The following is a 22,799-nucleotide window of genomic DNA, read 5'->3' on the forward strand; positions in this document are numbered from 1 at the left end:
TCATGCTGTATATTTGATCTGATATTGTCCTTGCTGTGAATGTCACGAGCAGGTATCAGTCGAATCTAGGGGAGGAGCACTAAATAGCTATGAAGAACATCTTTGAGTACTTAAAAAGAACTAAGGATTGGTTTTTGATCTTTGAAAGAGGTTCTGAGTTGTGAGTCGAGGAGTATACTGATTCAAATTTTATGTCTGATCCTGATGATAGTAAGTCTACGTCAAGATATGTGTTCGCATGCAATGGTGGCGCAGTTTGCTGGAAGAGTTTCAAGCAATCCATCATAGCAGATTCGATCACGGAGGCTGAATATATCACTACTTCGAATGTTGCAAAGGAAGGCTTCTGGTTCAAGAAGTTCATCACGGAGCTTGATGTAATGACATCTGATGCCATACCATTTTATTGCGACAACAATGAAGCCATAGCACTTGCTAAGAAGTTGAGATCTCATCAGAAATCAAAGTACATCAAGCGATGGTACCATATCATATGCGACTACTTCGAAAAAAAATATGTCGAAGTGCGAAGAGTAGATTCCATGGACAACATGACAAACCCGTTGACAAAGCAATTAAGCCAACCAAAGATGAAAATCCACCTTGAGAAGATGGAACTTAGATTAGTGGCTAATTGATTTTAGTCCAAGTGAGAGATTGTTAGATGTATGTCCTAGAAGCCAATATGGCTGACACATTATAATAAATTTAAGATATAATTTTATATTTAATTCATTAATTAAATCAATAAAGGATAAGTTTTATTTTCATTCAAGATTGATGTGTCTTTGAATCATCCATGGAATTAACATTTCGATACATATTCTCAAAGTATTAAGAATTAGAGACATGTATATAATTTTTAAATACTTCCGATCATAGTATCATCATAAGAATGGTGATCGATATAGATAGACCGACATACAGATCACTTCTTTTAGGATAGATGAGTCTCTGATTTACAGTGTAGAGATACTGAGCGATGAGTTTGGGTAGTTATTAGAGAATAGCTAGTACTGAGCGTGACCATACGAGAGATCACTTAGATTTTTACTCGATCATCAATGATTATCTCGATGTTGTAGTTGTGTGAATGATCTTTTGACCTGTGATAGTTTGACTGCTCGCAGTGAGGCTACTGGAGTTTGACTGACATATGAACATGATTTCAATGAGTCCTTGTAGTGGATGTTGGCGATAGTTGGTCCATTGTAGGAGTAGGGTGCATATCTAGATGAAATCTATTGATCTTGATAGAGAGGAGTAGTCCTATGAAATTTGAGAGGCTAAGTCTGAGAGTCTGTGGCCACAGCAATATGATTGGTGGAAAAGAATTTTCGTAAGGATCACAATTGGACTTGAGCTAGTCGAATGTATTATATGACTGATGATGAGGTTTGATAATTTATTCATGACCTACCATCTAGTCGAAACTCATGATAGAGAAACTGAATCACATGTGAACTACATCTTGAGATTTTTTTTTTGATTCTGTTGAATTGCTACTATATACTGTTAGATGTCACTAATGGATGGTGAGAGCTTATTAGGATTGCTCAGGATCGACAATCTTTGATGAGTTAGAGTAGACTTGTTCTGATCCATTGAAAAAAATTTCAATGATATTTTGATAGAGATCATTGTATATCTCACTACCAAATAGAATTGAACCTATAGGATCACACAACAAAGATATTAGATCTGGAATAAGCAATTAGACTTACAAAGTCTAAATTGGATTTAGAAAAATCCTATTGGGTTCAAGGTAACCTTATTAGCACATAGTTGAACCCAATTTTCTTTTTGCATTTGAATTTTTTATTTGATAAGATTAATTCAAATTAATTATCTGCTAATAATCTAAATGAATTAAATTCATTGGGCTTCAATTATTGGGTGCCTAGGGTTTTGGATCAAATAAATTAAGAATTCAAATTTTTAATCAATTTTCTTGATAGTTTTGATTGGGTGCCGCTTGATTTGATCAAGTTGGGCATGCACACGCTAGAGAGGGCGTGTGGACCTGATTGGGGCATCCCATGGTAGCCATGTGGCATATGTATTTGTGGGTACAAGGATTCCAAAAGTTGACGCCTGAAGGATCTCCTAAAGAGGGTCAAATAACTAAAGAAATAAGAATTTCTAATATAAGTGGAACTTGTATTAAGTGGTTATTTGGTTTTGAATAGGATTCAAACTTTATGACTATTTAAAGGGGCTTTCCTTGAGGTTCCTTAGCATTGAATTTCAGCAGCTCACGCCCCCCTTAGAAGCTCCCCACGCCCCCTCTCTTTTCTCCCTCTCTTCTCCCCTTGAAGTCCAACACCCAAAGGGGTTGGGCGTCCCATATCTCCATGCCCAAAGAGAAGCTTGGGCATCCCCTTGCTGGTTTTCAGGTCTTGATTGTTTCATAATCAAGAAAAGAAAAGCAAGAGAAGAAGAGAAAAAAAGATCAAAGAAATGATCAAAGAGTTGATCATGATCTAAGCTTTGTTCAGATTCACAGGTTGATTGTTCTTAGAGAAGAAGGATCAATATCAAAGAGGACTATTCCAAACTAATCCTGAGTAGATACCCATAGAGATCGGATACTTACATGGTGAAGGAAGAACCTACTCTCTTTCAGATCCAGAATTGAAAAAAAAATTACAAAACAGGTATGTGATTCGATCACATATTCAATTTCAGCATAAAATTTAGCATGTGTTCAATTTCAGCATATGAAGTAGATCTTTGTGTTCTATATTTTATGCATGCATGATTAAGATTAAAAGATATTTTAATCTTCTATTCCATTGCATTGTTTAGAAAAAAAAATTTTAAAACATACATACATGCCCCGACATGAAAATTCCAACAAGTTTCTCTACATTTTGTTTATCTTTCTAGAGAAATGTTAATGATATAAATGTTGGGATATCTAATGAAACTATTACTAAACTAATCTTGAAAGTTGAGCATATATTGCTAATTCAAACCCCCTCCTGCCCCTAGTCTCTTCATTTATTAATAATTGATAGTTTGGTTTTTGTTGCATGTAGGGATGCAAATGGGTTGGATCGGACCGAATCATGAGTGACCCTGATCTAATCTGGTTCTTTGATCAGATCTGAATATTGGACGCAAACCCAGCCCAATAGAAAATCGGATCATGTTAGGTTGAGTCCATGTATAATTTGATCCCGATCTATGAAATACGGATATGATTCGAATTTGGATCCGGATCGGTTCAGGTCTGGATTATAAATAATAAGATCAATAAATCGAAGATCTATAAGCAACCTTATTTGTATAACTATCAAACTTAATTAAAATTTTGATCCTGATGCATGAGACTATTAGAGCCCCCATGTTCCACACTCTTCACCCAAGGACTCAAAAAACCTAATCATATTTTCCTCAACACTGTCCTTGACTTGGTTAATCTACATTCAAAATATTCAGATAAAATTTTAAGAGATAAGGATCTAAAAATTAATAGAATGCACTTTCAAGAGTAATAGATATTGAAGCAAGCCTCGATTAAAATTAATATTCATGTAACATAAGAATAAAGAGAGATGAGGGAACCTTGATAGAACAAGAGCATGTACAGAGTTACTTCTAGTGTTGTATGTGATCCAGCATGCTTTTATTACATAAATAAAAATATACGAACATATATGAAAGATATGCTTGGGATCCCTTAGATGAAGCCCTGAGCAAAAGTTCTATCATATTCCTGACCTTTCTTCTTCAAGTCTCTGTATTTTATTACTAGGAAAGTAAATAACATCAAGGGAGTTCCTCTGAATTTAATATAATCCATAGAACCATAACATCTTCTGTAGTGATTGTCCATATGCAATATTTCCTATAGTCAAAGTAATGAGATGTTGGCTTTATTGACAATAAGAATAAACGCTATGGATGTGATAGTAGGAAGCGCTTGCATGTGTTCAAAATCAGCACTACAAAAAATTATTAGCCATAGCCTAGTGATCTATATAAGTCATAAGAGGCTAAAACATTGGTAGTAGCAGATGCTATAATGGCATCTAGTTATAGAATTAAATACTATTACACCTAAGAATGACTATTACAAAATGGGCGGATGCTAGCCTGTGCCTCATCGACAACTGCAATAGAGGGGGGTATGCATGTAGCTTTCTCCATATTTCACTAGATTTTCTAGATGAGGGAGACGACCAGCCAACCTATAAATGAGAGATGTTACATATTAGAAAAATAAGCTAGCATGACTTCCCTGAAACACTAGCTAGAGTAAAGAACTCATCAAGTTCATAGGTATTGGCAGCTACATTAGTAGCAATTTTGGTAGATATCTTTTTTATATTTGTGAAGGAAGGATAGATCAATCCTTTATCGAATTATTAGGTTCGGATCAGGTCGGATTGGATTGGATCATTTATCTCAAGATTCAAATCAATCCAAAAGTTTCCATGGATCGAATTGGATCAAAATTCAGTAAGTTTAGACCTGACCTAAAAAATGAAATGGATCCAATTTTAGAATCCGACTTGAATCCATGAGTCCTTTAAAATAGATCGGATCGGATCCACGTAGATCAGATCAGATTGGGTCATGGGTCAACCCAACCTATTTGTAGCCTTAGTTGCATGTATTTATTTATTTACTAACTACTTTGGATTCACACATGTGTCTATGATCTTTCATTTTCTTTGAACTAAAACACACATGTATAACAAATAAACCTCCTTTATCCCATCTTTTCAATTATCCAGGTATGTTAAAGTAGCATAATTGGTAACGTGCCAATATACTTCAGCCAAGACTTTTTTTCTTCTGCCAAGCTTTGGCATTAAGTAATATACCAAGGGTCTGGTTGTATCTTTCATGCGAAGGGATGATTGACCTTCTTTCATGACCTTACTCGTTGGATTGCATTTTGTACAACTTTCAGAGTACGAAGGAGTTGTTGCTTTATCACATTACAGAAGCAAAAAATGTGCTTGAGAAGCTATGCACAGTATAATCCAACGTCTGATGTTGCGAAAGAAAATCACTCGTTCTTTCGCACGAAAGATACAACCCGTACCTATAGACCCCCACAAACCACTACCCAAAAAAAAAAAAAAAGAAAGAAAGGAAGAAAGAGAAAGAAGAGAAAAGCAAGTTAAGTCTAGGTTGAGCGCGAAGACGCACATCTATAACAAATAAACATCCTTTTTCTGAACTTTTCAATTATATGGTTCTTTTTATGTTGAAGTAGCTTTGGCATTAAGTAATAGACGCCCCCGCTCCCCCACAAAAGAGAGAGAAGCAAGTTTCTTTTACCTTTTCTCTTCTCCCTGATCAAGTTGTCTATCAAAATGCCTGAATTTAGAATGACAACTCGGAGCAATTCAAGTCCACAGTTACCGGTTTTGAATGGTTCTATATTGCATTCCAAGAAAACGCTACTTCGTCTAACAAATAATTTTTCGAAAGGGAGGGAAAACTAGGTAAATCTTTTATCCTTAGAATCCTTTGATCTCTTGGGCATAGGCCTCAAAATGCAAGTGGACCTTGAGGAGGAGTACCACAATGACTTGGGACTACAAAATATGACGATGGGAAAAGAGGAAAACAGAGCAGCTGAGAGAGAGAGAGAGAGAGGTTGGAAGGGAGAGGTGGAGCGGTTGGGGTCTGAACCCAGGGGAAAGCAGAAGCAGCGGCGTTGGTGAGAAGAGAAGGAAGCGGCATGGAGCAAAGACGGATTTTTCCTTTTGTTTTTAGTTGAAGGGTTGGCAAGCAATGAGCTACACTAGAGGAGGTCACTCTTTTTAGTCCCATTGCCAAGTACTTTGTCAGCTTGATAAGTTGGCCCCCTCCCTTGTCGGAGAACTAAGGAGACTTGGGCAAACCTATCCAAAAACTGGGCAGAGTTATGAAACAAACACCATTAGAGAAATAAACACAAAAATTCTGTTTAAATCTGGTGAACCTAAGGAACCTAAAGCAATAAGCTACAAGCTTGTAGGAATTAGTATATAAATCTAGAAAAATATGAGAATTAATATGCAAATATTAAATATAGTGAGGATTAAGTTGCAAAAATATAAATGTAAAAATAGAAAATCAAAGGTGATAGGTACTACCGCAAGTCACTCCTTTCCTTTATTGCTCTGCTTATTTGGTTTGCGTAGATGTAGGCTTGTTGTGCAACATACAAAGTGGTAAAATGGATTAGGATCCCCGAGTACCATTTAACCAGTCGTGGAGTTTTCATGTGAGTCGTAAAATGGATTGGTGATGGGCGCATGTGATTTATACCAAAGCATCCACATCACATATTAGGAAAATTACTTGAATTGATTTTGCATGTAATTTTGTATTTTATATTTTTACATAAATACTATTTCAAATAATAATTTATATCAAATTTATACCATTCACTAATGTTAGTACTTGTTAACCCAACTCATGATTTGTGTTAACTTCCATGAAAATGACAAGATTACACTCTAATTCACAAATATTTGTCCTTTCAAATAGCTGTTGATGGCTAGTTGGCGGCTGACTTGGTGATGAGTTGGCCGCTGATCAGCTACTGATTTGGCAGTAAGGTGGTGGCTGATCAGTTCTCCTCTTCTCTTTTTATAAGTTGAGCTGAAGTCTTCGAATGTTCGGACTTCATTTTAATTTGAATTCGGGCACGAGTGTTGGTGCAGGTGTGCTGTTCGGCTTGAGCGTCGGTGCAGGCCAGCGTGCTGTTCGGCCTTCAGCCTTTTGTCGGGTTGGGTTAGCTTATAAAAGGAGACGAGGTGTAACACCCGGCCCATTTGGGCCCTGGACCAAGCCCAAAAGCCCAAAGCCCATACCAAAATAAATAAATAAAATAGAAAATGGGAAGAAGACTCCCGATGGGAGTCTTCTTCTTCGATGAATCTCGATCGGAGAAGGGTTCTAGGACTCTTGAAACTCTAGGACCCTCTATAAATAAGCCTCCCCTCTCCCTCTCGAGCCTCCACCAGCGATCTTCAAACTTGATTCCTCCTCTTTTTCCTTGGAAGCTGCGGCACCCTCTTCTTGTATTTGTCGGAAATCGAAGGTCGAAGAGGCTACTGGAGTTCAGGTAAGGGTTCAATGTTTCTTACTCTCACTCTTTTCTTTCTTCCCATATTTTTAGACTCCTCGCTGGCCGTCGAGATCACCGAAAATTCAATAAAACATGAAACCCCTGTTCGGTCGGAACCTTTTCCTCTCTTTTCCAGCCACCAGTGCCATCAGTTGCGGTGTCTCATTCCCGAGACCGGACCCTCATCTTTCTCTCTCTCTCTTCCTTTGAGTGCTTGGCCACCGGCGACCGGCCAATGATCGAAAATCATGAAGAAAGGGGATGGATCTCCTGTTTTTCGAGAAATTAAAAAAAAAAACTTCGCCGACCGAACCTCGCTGTCGGTCGGCCTTGCTCCATTGCCGTCGACTGGACGCCACCCACCTCATCGAAGCCCGGGTCACTGGGGGGACCTCGTCGGTCTTCCCCTATTTCGGCCTAAGAGAGGGCCGTGGGAAGAAAGAAAAGAAAAAGAAAAAGAAAAGAAAAGAAAAAAATGAAAAAGAAAAAATGAAAAAGAAAAAAAAGAGAAAGAGAAAGAGAAAAAAAAAAAAAAAAAAAAAAGAAGAAAGAGAGAATTTCTCTCTCCTCTTACTCTTTCCTCTCTCCTCTCTCTACTTTCTCTCTCTAGATTCTCTCTATTTTCTCTCTCTAGACCTTTCTCTCTCTTTATGGATTTTATCTCTCTAGAGTCTTTCTCTCCCTCTCTGATTGCATCACGGACTCTAGGATAAACTTGAGATAAAAACTTGAGACCTTTCTCTCTCTTGATCAGAGATTGCTCCGAAATTCATGTAGTAAATTAGATCCCAATCCGATCCATATTCGAAATTGATAACATCAATCATGGTTAATTCATATTAAGTCATCCTGATAGGACCTCTGACGATCTCAATCATAATTTATTCATCTGAAAGATATGAAGATTCTCTCTCTACTTTTTCTCTCTACTCTCTTTAAAACTTTCTCTCTCTAGAATTTTCTCTCTCTTCATGGATTTTCTCTCTCTAAAAATCTTATAGATTAGTGGAGGGTCCTGACATATAGACAAATCTTAATTTTGGTTAATCCTAAGAGAGGTCCTAGATTTGTGTTATTAGGATTGATTATCGGATAATTTTCTCTATATATAATTTTTATATTTGATTAGGATCATGAAGTGATATGATTGTCTGTATAAGATGTCAAATGGAATATTTTATTTTCAAAATTCATAAATCGAAAAAGAATATTGATTTCTATGCTTAGATCAGTCATCGATAAAGGTAAGAATCTCTGTACATGATCACTATTATATATGCTATTTTATTGTTGATCTTGCATCATTGATTTTGAATCGTTGGATTTGAGATTGATAAATTTGCTATATTCGAGACACCATTATTTGCTTATATGATTTTAAGTATGAGTATATTATGTCAATATATATATATAAGAGATTGATGGCATGATTATATGGATATGACATATCTAAATTGATCATAATGCAAGTCAGAATTGATTTGATGAAATTAACACATAATGATTAAATAAAAAAAAGAAAGATATGGTATGGACTAGCCTTGTCATGTGGAACAGCCCACCAGGAGCTTATACTTGGGACAGCCCATCAGGAGCTTATGCTTGGGACAGCCTCTCACGGGCTTTCGTACGTCGAACAGCCGGCCCGGAGCTCATCCTGGGACAGTCTTGAAAGGCTTTTATGTGAAAATTGATTCGGATGATGACTGAGGTATAGACTTGGTTAGTCCAGAAAGAAAAGATTAAAAATCATGTGATTATGAAAAGAGAAATGAAAGATAAGACATAAAATAATTGTTGAACAAAAGTATTTCACCTGTTAACATATGATGATTCATTTCTTTTGACAAGACAGATAATTTATAGATATTGCAGTATTTTGAATATTGAACATGAGATTTTATGTTTTATTACTTATTCTTATTTTCAGATTTATTATTATATCAGTGTGATATGAAAATTCTTACTGGACTGTAAAGCTTACACCTCTTCATCTTTCTTTTTCTTCTCAGAGCTACAGGATGTTTATGATTGGCTATGGCTTGAATTTACGGGTGAGCAGATGGATAGATAGAGTATCATAGTATCTGATCAGAGGATTGAAAAAATTTAATTTATAATTATGCAAGATTTTATGAATTATTGTTGAAATTAATTGTTATGGATGTTAAGGTTGTAATGATTTAATTTGGCCTTGCATATTCTTTAGGGCTTGCTCTAAGGAGTGTGTGGCCATCACGTATCCGAACTGGCTCTTGGGTTCGGGGCATGACAGAATGGTATCAGAGTTTAGGTTATGAACATTGGAGATTATGATATAAGTGATAGGATATGACAGAATGGTATCAGAGCCTAGGTTATGATCATTTGGAAACTAGGATATAAGTGATTAGGATATGATAAAGTAATATTAGAGCTTAGATTTAAGATCACTAAGATTATGAAGTGATATCAAAACTTTATGTATGATTAATAAGATGTGACAGAATGATATCAAAGAATATGACTGAAGTAGTATTAAAACTTTAAGGTCATTAGGGATCATGACATTTCTAGGATTATAATTAATAGAGTATGATAGATAATATCAGAGTTTAAGGTTATGATCATTAAGAATGTAATAGAATGATATTAGAGTTTATATTATGATCACTAGAGAATATGATTTAAGTGGTATTTGAGCTTAAGGTTATAATTATTCAGGATTGTGACTCTAGTGATATTTGAACTTGAGACTATGATCATGAGGAACATGATAGATATAAAAGAAAAAATTTAATATTTAGATTTTAAATCAATAGATACTATGATGAAATTTATGCATAAGTGGTATATGATGTCTATAATAAAATTGATGAGTATATATTGGATTTCAATTAGTAAGGTTGATCTAAGTATAAGAAGAGTTGACCCTGGAATGAAGTGCAAGATATTGATAAGTTATGTTGAGTATACTAGATAATTTTGAAATGTTAAACTTATATGATTGAAGATCATGATACTTTTTCTGATTTCGATGTTAATTATATGAGTATTATAAATTTTAGACTTATCAAAAGAAAGTTAATTAGGATATGGTCTAAGAAAAAATTTTATTATACGAGAGAAAAATATTTTTGAGCATTGAACCTATAAGAGGTCATATATAAAACTCAATTTTAGATGAAATATATACTTGAATTTTATTATGAGAATATGAGATATACATCTTGGTGAAATCTTTGATTATTCAAAATATCATATTTAGATTTAATTTGCAAAGTCAAAGGTTACTTTTCTAAGTGGATTTAGGATATTTTGATATTGTTATTAAATTAAATATGAAGAATTAGTTTTGTTAGAATATGATATATACGTTATGATGAAATCTTTAATAATTTATATTACCATCTTTGGATTAGATTCTTTAATTTTTCTTGTGATTGTTGAAGATGGTGAAGTGTATTAATTATTCAAATCAAAGTTCGGATTTCTGAATTGAACTAAGATATCTTGCTAGTGTTAAATTTTGAATGACTTATACAAAGGACAAGATTTTGTATGGATTTATCGGTTAATATTAAGGGTTGTGATGAAGAGAGCTCTAGAAGAAATAATCAAGTTGATTCTACTTACAAGGATGTTGGCTTGAGTTCTTCTAGTTTGTCAAGTTAGAATTAATTCTTCTAAATAAAGAAGATTGATTTGAAAATTATCTAAATAATTGTAAGGTAAATCTAAGGTTAACTCTAATTAATTTCAGATATATTGGATTCTTGAAGAGTGATGAAACTTATGCAATGATTTCAAACATAGGAAGTAGATCCAGATTTAATTTTGATATGCTATGCCCAACAGATAGTAAAGACAAAGAAACTTAAAGTTTTGCTCTAAGTTAAATTTGAAAGTTGGATCTACCTATAATTGATCTAACATACAAAGATATTCTTATCTTTCGATAAACTTATATAATTTGCTAAATTAATATCAGAGTGTACAGCAAAAGTATGGTAGATTAAATTGATTAAAAAATATTAATTTCATGATTCAAAAGATATTATGAAGGAATACATTAATTGCAAATAAGGAAGAATTTTATTGATAATGAAAGTATGCTATAGATTTTGATCTAATCTGATCGTAGCCAAATAATTTTTGTCAGTAGGTTGCTTCATTGTAGATGATGCTAAGAAATCCTAAATATCTCAAGTTTATTAACAGCTTGATAGTTCTGTTATTAGTTCAAATCTAACATATCTTGACACATATCTCATATTTTTTCAAATTTAATATTATTACTCGAACTAATATAGAAGATTGAGATTTTCTTAAGATGAAAGTCTATCTATTAAATTAATTAGAAGGTCAAGAGAAGAAAGAAATCGATGATTGTGAAGATCTTCCTTTATTTTTCCATCATAGGTAGTCTGAGATAATTATGAATTTTGAGTAGAATATATTGGAATAAATAACTGTGGTATATTAATACAAGTTTAAAATATTACTGTTCTTCAAAAAAAAAAAGAAAAAAAAGAACCAGTATGAATAGAATGAGTTTGAGACCTCACATAATTTTATTATATCAAAATCTTATGAAACAAATATTATGTAAAGTAGACTATTAAAAGCTTGAGAATGACATGAAGAATGTATACTTTGAAATATGTATCTCAAACGACATAACTTAATTTCGAGGACAAAATTATTTGAAGGGAGGAGAATATAACACCCGGCCCATTTGAGCCCTGGACCAAGCCCAAAAGCCCAAAGCCCATACCAAAATAAATAAATAAATAAAATAGAAAATGAGAAGAAGACTCCCGATGGGAGTCTTCTTCTCCGATGAATCCCAATCGAAGAAAGATTCTAGAACTCTTAAAACTCTAGGACCCTCTATAAATAAGCCTCCTCTCTCCTTCTCGAGCCTCTACCGGCGATCTTCAAGCTTGATTCCTCCTCTTTTCCCTTGGAAGTCGCGGCACCCTCTTCTTGTGTTTGTTGGAAATCAAAGGTCGAAGAGGCCACCGAAGTTCAGGTAAGGGTTCAATCTTTCTTCCTCTCCCTCTTTTCTTTCTTCCCATGATTTTAGACTCCTCGCCGACCATCGAGATCATCAAAAATTCTATGAAACATGAAACCTCTGTTCGGCCGGAACCTTTTCCTCTCTTTTCCAGCCACCGGTGCCGTCGGTTGCGACGTCTCATCCCTGAGACCAGACCCTCATCTCTCTCTATTTTTTTTTGAGTGCTTGGCCACCGACGACCGGACAATGACCAAAAATCATGAAGAAAGGGGACAGATCCCCTGTTTTTCGAGAAATAAAAAAAAAAAACTTCACCGACCGAACCTCGTTGTCAGCCGACCTTGCTCCGTTGCCGTCGATCGGATGCCACCCACCTAATCCGAGCCCGTGTCACTGGGGGGGACCTCGTCGGTCTTTTCCTGTTTCGATCCAAGAGAGGGTCGTGGGAAGAAGAAGGAAAAGAAAAAGAAAAAGAAAAGAAAAAAATAAAAGAAAAAGAGAAAAAGAAAAAGAAAAAGAGAAAGAGAAAGAGAAAAATAAAAATAAAAAAAATAAAAATAAAAAGAAAGAGAAAATTTCTCTCTCCTCTCTCTATTTTCTCTCTCCATCTTTTCTCTCTAGATTCTCTCTCTATTTTTTCTCTCTAGACCTTTCTCTCTCTTTATGAATTTTATCTCTCTAGAGTCTTTCTCTCCCTCTCTGATTGCATCACGGACTCTGGGATAAACTTAAGATAAAAATATGATGATCAGAGATTGCTCCAAAATTCGTGCAGTAAATTAGATCCCGATCCGATCCATATTCGAAATTGATAACATCAATCATGGTTAATTCATATTAAGTCACTCTGATAGGACCTCTGATGATCTCAATCATAATTTTATCTGAAAGATACGAAGATTCTCTCTCTACTTTCTCTCTCCACTCTCTCTAAAACTTTTTCTCTCTAGAATTTTCTCTCACTTCATGAATTTTCTCTCTCTAAAAATTTTATAAATCAGTGGAGGGTCCTGACATATAGACAAATTCTAATTTTGGTTAATCCTAAGAGAGGTCCTAGATTTATGTTATTAGGATTGATTATCGGATAATTTTCTCTATATGTGATTTTTACATTTGATTAGGATCATGAAGAGATATGATTGTTTGCATAAGATGTCAAGTGGAATATTTTATTTTCAAAATTCATAAATCGAAGAAGAACATTGATTTCTATGCTTGGATCAGTCACCGATAAATGTAAGAATCCCTGTACATGATCACTATTATATATGCTATTTTATCGTTGATCTTGCATCGTTGGATTTGAGATCGATGAATTTGCTATATTTGAGACACCATTATTTGCTTATATGATTTTGAGCATGAGTATGCTATGTCAATATATATGTATCAGAGATTGATGGCATGATTATATGGATATGACATATCTAAATTGATCATAATGCAAGTCAGAATTGATTTGATGAAATTAATATATAATGATTAAATAGAAAAAAAGAGAGATATGGTATGGACTAGCTTTGTCATGTGGAACAGTCCACCAGGAACTTATGCTTGGGATAGCCCGTCAGGAGCTTATGCCTGGGACAGCCTCTCACGGGCTTTCGTACGTGGGATAGCCGGCCAGGAGCTCATCCTAGGATAGCTTTGAAAGGCTTTTATATGAAAATTGATTTGGATAATGATTGAGGTATAGACTTGGTTAGTCTAGAAACAGAAAGAAAAGATTAAAAATCATGTGATTATGAAAAGAGAAATGAAAGATAAAACATAAAATAATTGTTGAACAAAAGTGTTTTACCTGTTAACATATGATGATGCATTTCTTTTGACAAGATAGATAGTTTATAGATATTGCAGTATTTTAGATATTGAACATGGAATTTTATGTTTTATTGCTTATTCTTATTTTCAGATTTATTATTATATCAGTGTGTTATGGGAATTCTTTTTGGGCTGTAAAGCTCACACCTCTTCATCTTTCTTTTTCTTCTCAGAGTTACAGGATGTTTATGATTGGCTATGGTTTGGATTTACGGGTGAGCAGATGGATAGATAGAGTGTCATAGTATCTGATTAGAGGATTGAAGAAATTTAATTTGTAATTATGCAATATTTTATGAATTATTGTTGAAATTAATTATTATGAATATTAAGGTTGTAATGATTTAATTTGACCTTGCATATTCTTTAGAGCTTGCTCTAAAGAGTGTGCGGCTATCACATATCCGAACCGGCTGTTGGGTTCCGGGCGTGACACGAGGACCCTTAAAAATGCTCTCCCAGTTTGCTTTATTTCACACATTAAAAGGGAGCAAAACCAAGCTGCAGATTGGCTTTCTAAATATGCACTAAGCGGTGGCTTTTTCCTTGGTGTTAGGAGACCCTACTCCTCCTCTCTGACACAAATTTTACACAATGATAGACTTCAAAATGAGCATAACATTTTATAATATCATAAGTTTATCTCTTCTTGCCTGTTGTTGTATTGACACACAGGTACTTTTCTTCAAGAGGGCTGCTCGTATCATGGCTCGCTCTGATACGGGTCGGTTACCTGGCTTTGCTCTACCTTGTACATATTCCAAGCGCGTGGAACTGATATGTGCCTCCAGCTTTAATTCAGAAAAGGGAGAGCTTGCATATGCTAGGCTCCCGAAGTCTGAACTGTTATGCAACTCTACTCTGACAATAATTATATTTATAGATTTATCTAGCAGGGGAATCTTCATATGTCAATGGATATTGCGGGACCAACATAAGGTTCAAATGACATCGGTTTACTGGTTCCTGGCCTTCTCAAACTTGGGTTTTTTGGTCGCCAACATAAGCTTCAAATTACATTGCTGTTTACAATATCAAAGCCTCCTCTCCTGTTCACATGTCAGCATATGCTCTTTGCATTCATCCCAGATGATGGTCTCTTTGATGGGATCTGTATCTTTTTCTTATGTCCTTCTTCTACTCTATCATGAAGTTTTGATACCTACTTTTCTACCCTCCCACATGATGTTCTCCATGGTTTTGTTACTGATGGGAGTTGGTCTTTCTTTCAAATGTCCATTTTACATCAGGTAGTGGTCCAGCATACACAGTTCAACCTCGATGATGTTTCACATATTGTTTGGCATATATTGCAAATGGGGTATATTTTGAATGCTTTTTGCAGCTTATTTGAGCCCTATTGCTGTTTACATTTCACCCCAAATGATGTTTCTTGGCAAATGGATACTGAGGGGTTTAAGCATTCGGATAACTTGCCTTACATTATTGAGGTTGTTGATTGCAATGACTTTTTTCTCCCAAATGATGTTTAACAGTTTAATGGATCCGATGGGACGGGCCCCTATACTATGGTATCTCGAGTGTGGAAGACATTAAATTATTTGCATCGATACATCTCTAATATTTTTTATATGCCTTTCACATTGGTTAAGCTGCATTTTATCATGAATCGGCACTTTGTTTTTCTACATAATTCCTTCATTCTCCACCTTGTACCTGTTATCTCTGCTATTCTGCTTATTTTCTTCAGAGTTTTACCCGGATGCTGGGCTGCTCTTGCGTTGGAGTTAGAAATGAAATCTATGGGGTTCTGTTGCTGTCCGATTTTTACTATATTACTCTTAGATTTCATGGGCGGTGTCTACTTATCAGCAAATTGGTGGAACGTTTTTCTTCTGTATCTGACGCTGCCTCTCATCTGGACTGTTTGCTGTATGACGCTATTCTTGGCCTTAAAAATGCAGCTTACTATGACATCTGGTGGTTTTCATCTTCATTCAGCTGTTCAGCAGGTTTTCCCCTACTATAATATCTGGTCACTCCTACTTTGTTACATGTATTTGTATTTATTCCCTAATGTTTTTTCTTGCTGCCTCTTGTGGCTCTGTCACCCTGCTGGGTTTTTTGTTATATGTTACCGGTAGGGAAGACTGTTTTGGGTTGTACTAAGAGTTCCCTATTAATGACTCTTGCCTTTACCAAAAAAAAAGAGGAGAGGGGAACATCTTTTCTCCTATCAATAATATTCAAATGATATTCCTTCGAGCTTTAACTTGTCTTTTTTGTATAATGGTTTTGCAGCAATTCTGAAGTACCTTGAGAATAATATATATATTTCAATCCGCTGTAAGCCATGTTCTCTATATTCACGGAAATCAAAATTAATTTCATGAAACAATCTGCTCTGATCTTCCCAATGAATTTTGAGACAAAAAGCAACATGTAGTTGACCTACCCTATGAAAAGTCATTTAATGAAAAGAAAATCCCAACAGAAGTCATTTAAACTTTGTCCCCATGTTATCATAGTTCGTTGTTTTGCTTGGTGAATTCAGATTCATAACTCGAAATTCATTATCTATCAACAAACTTAATTAAGTAGGATCAGGATTAGAGAATACATTTCTAACTTATTGTAATTGGAATCCTTCTTCGTTCCAAAACTGAAATAAGAGCAACAAAATCCTTTCTCACTAATAAAGTGGGTCATTCGATAAAAAGTTTAGCCAATTCATCAATGAGTTATTTTGTATATTTATTATATAGTTTACTTTTCAAATAAATTTGATTGATTGATTTATTTATTTATTTTGATTTAAATGTTAAAATTTTATTTATAAATTTTATGTTCATGATAATCAGGCTCTGATATCACTTGTTGGGGTACACTCCTCAATTGCGGAACACGGATCATCCGTCCAAGATCACAACAACATCCGAGAAGCGGATGTTGATACCACATGAGAAAAAAAAAAAATAATAAACAAACACCATAAAAATACGTGGCTCGGTCTCAAGCCTATCTTCACGGAGCGTGCAAGCTTCACTATGAGAGAAATAAAATCAAAGAATATAAAAGGAACTCACCACTCCACCCTTGTACAAAAGTCTCTCAATAAGAAGCTTCAAAATCTTCACAAAAGCTCTCTGAAATCTCTCAAAAAGCATCTCTGTACGACCAGGATGTCATTAGCTATCTGAGGCAACAAACGACTTATCAATGGGAGTTATATAGGCTCCGAAAATCATAAAATAGTGTTTTATTAGGAGACTAAGTCTAAATCAAACTCAAAATCAATTCTGGCCATTCGATCATGATCGGCTCGAACCAGAGCCATCTGATTGTACAAACTATGTCCAGATCATGTTCGAATTTGATCTGGGCCATTCGATCCCCACCTACTACAACATCAGCAGTCAGATCGTGTCTTTGATCCATGTGCGGCTTCGTGAGCCACGATATCCCATGCGGTCCATGGTGGACCGCGATACCCAGGCGGGCCTGAGCACCCACATGCACGCTCGCGCCTGTCTGGGCCAGCCTAGTGTGCTACTGGCCCACGTGCTAGCGCGCTGTTGGGCCTTACCTGCGTTGCCATCGGCCTATGTCGGTCTGTGGGTCGTACCAGCTGCTCCTGACTTTCTCTCACATGTATCTTCTCCATCTGAATTCTGTTTGGACTATTTTTGGACTTGTTGGATTTCGTCCGTCATGCTCGACTTTGTCTTAGGCTTATTGTGGACTGAATCTAGAAATATTTTTTTCAACAATCTCCATCTCGACTCGATGTTCGACCTCCACCTATCTCTGAGAGCTTGTAATCTACCTCACCCCCATACCCTGGGGCATGCTTGCTGTCTCATGGATGGACAAACATGAGAGTCGAACCAGACCGCTCGATCTCACCTCCATCATGGACTGTGTCCACTCTAACCAAAGACCTGCTCGGAGAAGTCTCCAACGGTAATAGGAACTTCAATCTACGATGTCGCCTCTCATCCTTTCAAATCTCCTATCTCGTGCCCGATCCTCTCCACTTGGAGCTCCACATCGCATTGGACTCTCCCTGGCTCCTGAAGCTCCAACTTGCACTGGGCTCCCTATCAGATAGTAATATCCTCTTCTGCTTACTTTCCCTCCAATATCGCTTTATCGCCGTATATGACCTTCAGGATTCCATCACCAGTTATCCACTTGTAGCCATTTGAATCCAGTCTGCTCAGTAAGATAAGATTTTGTCTGAAATTGGATATGTATCGGACCTCATTCAATCTCCTCACTACACCATCATGTGTCCTCCAGCTGATCATTCTGGTGCTCTTGATCGCACAGCTCGATCCATCCGACAAGTGAACAATGCCCTCACTGCTTTCCAAGGAGTCAAACAGCTTTTTTCTGCAACATACATGATAGGTGCATGCAGAATCTAAAATATATTACGGAAAAAAAGTAGATACCTCATCAGATATCAATAGGACATCATCCTCTGACTCGCTACTGGCCATCGCTGCAGTAGCTCCCATCCGATCTTTGAGTTGAGGGCAATCTCTAACAGGATGCCCCAACTCATCACATCGATAGCATCTAATCTTGCTAGGGTCCCTCATCTTGGACCTGGATTATCCTCTTCACGATTCTCTGCCACTCCGTTTGCTGCCACCTATTCCTTCAGAAATCATCAAAGCTGAGCTGCCGCCATCTGAGCTCGAAGCTTGGTTCTCTCATCTGAGAATCTTATTCTGAAAAATCATCATGATGACCTCATCCATCTTGATGGTGCTCTTCTCCACTAGAAGAGCAGTCACCAAGGACTCATATGAAGGGGAAGCGATGCTAGCAAGATCAATGCCCTGATCTTTTTCTCAACCTTCTCACTTACACCTAGAAGATCAGTGAGAATTTTTTGGAAGTGGCTAAGATGCTCCTGCATGTTCTGTCCTTCATCCATCTACAGTCGGTAGAACTACCTCTATAAAAAAAGAGTATTGGTAAGGAACTTCATCATGTACAACTCTTTGAGCTTCGACTATAGCACCATCGGAGAAGTCTCATCAAGTACATGAATCATCACCTCATCCATCAAGTACATATAGATAGTACTCATCGTTTGCATTTGTAGCTGCTCCCAAATTTTCTCCTTCATGGTGGCCGGCTTCTTCTCATTCAAGAGAGCATCAATCAATCCATGTTGGATGAGTACGTCCTTCATCCTCGCTTGCCACAAGGAGAAATTGCTTTTTCGATCGAACCAATTGATCTCCATCTTGATTGTGCTTGTCTTTTCCATCTTCTATCTCGATCAACACCATCTTTGTCTGGACCGTCTGATATCACTTGTCCATGGTAATCAGGCTCAGATACCACTTTTTGGGATAGGTTCCTTAATTGCTGAACACGGATCACCCGTCTGAGATCACAACAATGTCTGAAAAGCAGTTGTTGACACCATATTAGAAAAAGAAGAAGAAAGAACAACAAACAAATATAATAAAAATATGTGGATCGGCCTCAAGCCTATCTCCATGGGGTGTGCAAGCTTCACTATGAGAGAAACAAAATCAAATAATACAAGAGGAACTCACTGGTCAACCTTTGTACAAGAGTCTCTCAATAAGAAGCTTCGAAACCCTCATAAAAGCTCTTTAAAATCTCTCAAGAAGTCTTTTTGCATGATCAAGATGTCATCAGCTATCTGACCTAATAAATAGCTCGTCAATCGGAGTTATATAGGCTCCAAAAATCTTAAAACAGTATTTTACTTGGAGACCAAGTCCCAATCAAACCCAAAATCAATTTTGGTCATCCGATCGTGATCGACTCGAACCAGAGCCATCCGATCACGCAAATTGTGTCCAGATCTCTCCCAGATTCGATTTGGACCATCTGATCCCACCAACTGTGACATCAATCGTTGGATTGCGCCTTCGATCCACGTGCGGCCCTGTGAGTCACGATATCCCACGCGATCTATGATGGACCGCGATACCCAGGTGGGCCTGGGTGCCTGTACGGCCCTCGTGCGCGCGCTTGCTCTTGTCTAGGCCAGCCCAATGTGCTGCTAGCCCACGTGCCAGTGCACTGCCGGGCCTAGCCCGCGCCACCGCCAGCCTACGCCGGCCTGAGGGCTATACCAGCTGCTCCCAGCCTTTTCTCGTGCGTATCTTCTCCGTCTGGACTCCGTTTGAACTATTCTTAGACTCTTGGATTTCGTTTGTTGTCTTGAACGTTATCTTAAGCTTATTATGGATCGAGTCTCGAAATATTTTTCTCAATATTTTAATAATGCATTCTCCTCATTTTCGCACATTTCTCAGCTTATCCTACTCTTATTTCTCTTGCACTTTGTTATTAGTTACAAGGACATGGTTTAGAAAAAAGATTTAGACTCTCTTGAACATAGTTCACAAAAAAGATTGACTTCCGATATGCTGTTAATCATAATTTATTATATGCGGCTTAAAATCTCATGGGTACATCGTCTAAATCTGAGTAGGAACGTCAATGAGGATGGATTTCTGTATATTTTTTCCATCGTGGAATTGAATGGGATGGTTTAAACTAAAATTTAATGATGATGATTCTGATAATATAACTATTGTACTTTATGATACTTTTTCCGTACAATATTCTTTTGTTTGGAATCTAGCTTTAAGCTCCGCTTTTTACCAAAAATAAAAAAATAAATAAAGAAGACAAAAAAAGAAGGCTCTTGTTTGGGATAAAGTTCCTTCCTTTGGTGGAGGATTAATCAGATGGCAAGCACCAGACGAGCCTGCATCCACTTACCTATTCGTGAGCTTTATAAGCCTCCACCGCCAGCCAGTCACCCTGGAGATCACCTGTCACAAATCCCTTTCCTAGTATCATCATATTATTTTGAAATCCGAATCCAAGGTCTTGCCAACAGCCAAAACGAAGACTCGAAAAGAAAGCCCACCGCCCCCAAGAGGAAGATTGGCATGAATTTTCGGGTAGGAGGAGAAGCAAGCTACAAGACTGTTGGGATCAGGTACGAGGTCTTGAACACTGATAGTTAAGTGATCCACCTCCCACTGCTTGCCACATGAGCACTCAAGTGGGACCCACGTGACAGGCCACTGGAATGCTATCTCCGGCGCGTCATGCATATAAAAGGCCTCGTTATCATTTGCTGTTGGATTTTGTAATTTAATTTAGTTGAATAAGAATAGTTGGTGGAAGGTACGGCTTGTAAGTTTGATGTCCTGTTGGATTTTATATGTTAATTTAATTCAATTCAGCGTTCTTTTTAAAGCTAAAATTGGAGGTGAAAACCTTTGGTCTGCCGCATATATATAGCAGAAGACTTGTCACGAAATTAACCGATTTGTACCTTCTATCGTCGCAGATCCAAAAATTGTTCATCTCAGCGATCGAAGAGAGTTCGCAGCCATGTTCGTCTCCACCAATCGTATTCTCTGTGTCTCCCTTCTTCTTTTTTTCTTTTTTTTTTTTTTTTGATTGCTGCTTTTTATGGCTTCTAGCTGAGTTTTTGATCCTATCATGAGCGAGAGTACTAGATTGGTTTGTGGAATTTCTTAGTTTGATTCGATTCTGTTTGGTTTTGCTTATTTTATGCTCTCATGGTGTCTTCTTTCGGAAGGTTTGGTTTTGCTGAGCTGCTTGCATGTCTGCATTCAAGCAGTAGGAATTATTATTATTATTATTATTATTATTATTATTATTATTGATGGAAAAGGAGATTAAAGAGGTGGGAAAACCTCCCTAATCACCAGATTTTCATTAAAGAATGCAACCATACAAATACAAACGTAGTGTACAGGGAATCCTTACAACATTGGAGAGAAACAGGGAAATCTCACCAGTAGGAATCTCAAGTAATAGGACTTTTGGTAGATTGCTTTATTCCTCCTAGTTCGACTTGGTAAAAACGTCTGAAGTCTCTTCATCAGTCTTGATGAAAAGTTTTTCGAGTGAAAGGAGGAAGCAATTGCCTCCTCTTGATTTATTAACGGCATATATACGAGACAAGATTACATAAGTCCAAGACAATGGAGGGAGCAATACAGAAACAGAGCAACAACACTCCCCACCTTATGCCCCAAGCTCGCAAATCCAACAGAAATACTGGAAAAAAGGAGAAGAGGCCACTTATGATCTCACGATTGCAGATCCCCCGAAGAGGAAGGCTCCAACGGAGGTTCACCAAGATCCAGCTCACTTTTGGACAGCAAATCCCCAGAGCCAGAATGCTGCTCCCAAAACAATAGAGGTGTGCTGAGAAAGGCAAGGAAGATTCACATTCTGGAAGGCAAAGACAATCTTTCCACCAGTCTTGATGAACTCAAGTTAGTTTCTCTTCATCTTGCTTCCTTTTGCGGTAGTTAGTCACCGTAGTTCGCATGCTATGATTGAAATCTCTCCAGCTTGATGACTTATCTTACCATTTTCAGTTTGATTTTACCTCCAATTATGAGTATGATATTTGTTGACGATGAGCAGCATGAGATATTTTACTTATCGCTTTGGTCTGCAGCATGGTAACAAATTCTGAGGGTTTCTCGTCTTGTGGAAGTTCTATACCTGCCTTTGGGGCATCAACTGCTCCAGCATTTGGTACTTCTTCCCCTTCATTTGGTGGTTAGTATTTTCTTTTTGCACTTATTCAATATATTTTCCTTTTGTTTTGACAAATCACAAACCTGAGTGGTTTCTCGTGTACTTATTTTGCATATCACTGAAACTTTGATCTTCTTTACAACTCTGATGGTTTGTTGATATATTTTTCCATCGTATTGCATTCAAGGTTTCCAGTTGTGTTTTTTTTTCCTCCGTTACCAACAGATTTGAAAGGACTATCATAATTGACACTATTTTTTAAGTTGTTGCCTTGTTGGGCATTCGATGTTTCCAAAGAAAAAAAGAAAAGAAAAGAAGATTTTATGATTA

At 36.9% G+C, this 22,799-nt stretch overlaps 1 pseudogene; it reads left to right on the forward strand.

Moving 5' to 3' along the window:
• LOC105040126 (uncharacterized) overlaps positions 1-22,495 on the forward strand; it is a 56,447-nt pseudogene extending 33,952 nt beyond the window's left edge.
• Positions 22,496-22,799: the final 304 nt, after the last annotated feature.

Source organism: Elaeis guineensis, chromosome 1, assembly GCF_000442705.2.
Source record: "Elaeis guineensis isolate ETL-2024a chromosome 1, EG11, whole genome shotgun sequence".
Lineage (NCBI taxonomy): Eukaryota > Viridiplantae > Streptophyta > Magnoliopsida > Arecales > Arecaceae > Elaeis > Elaeis guineensis.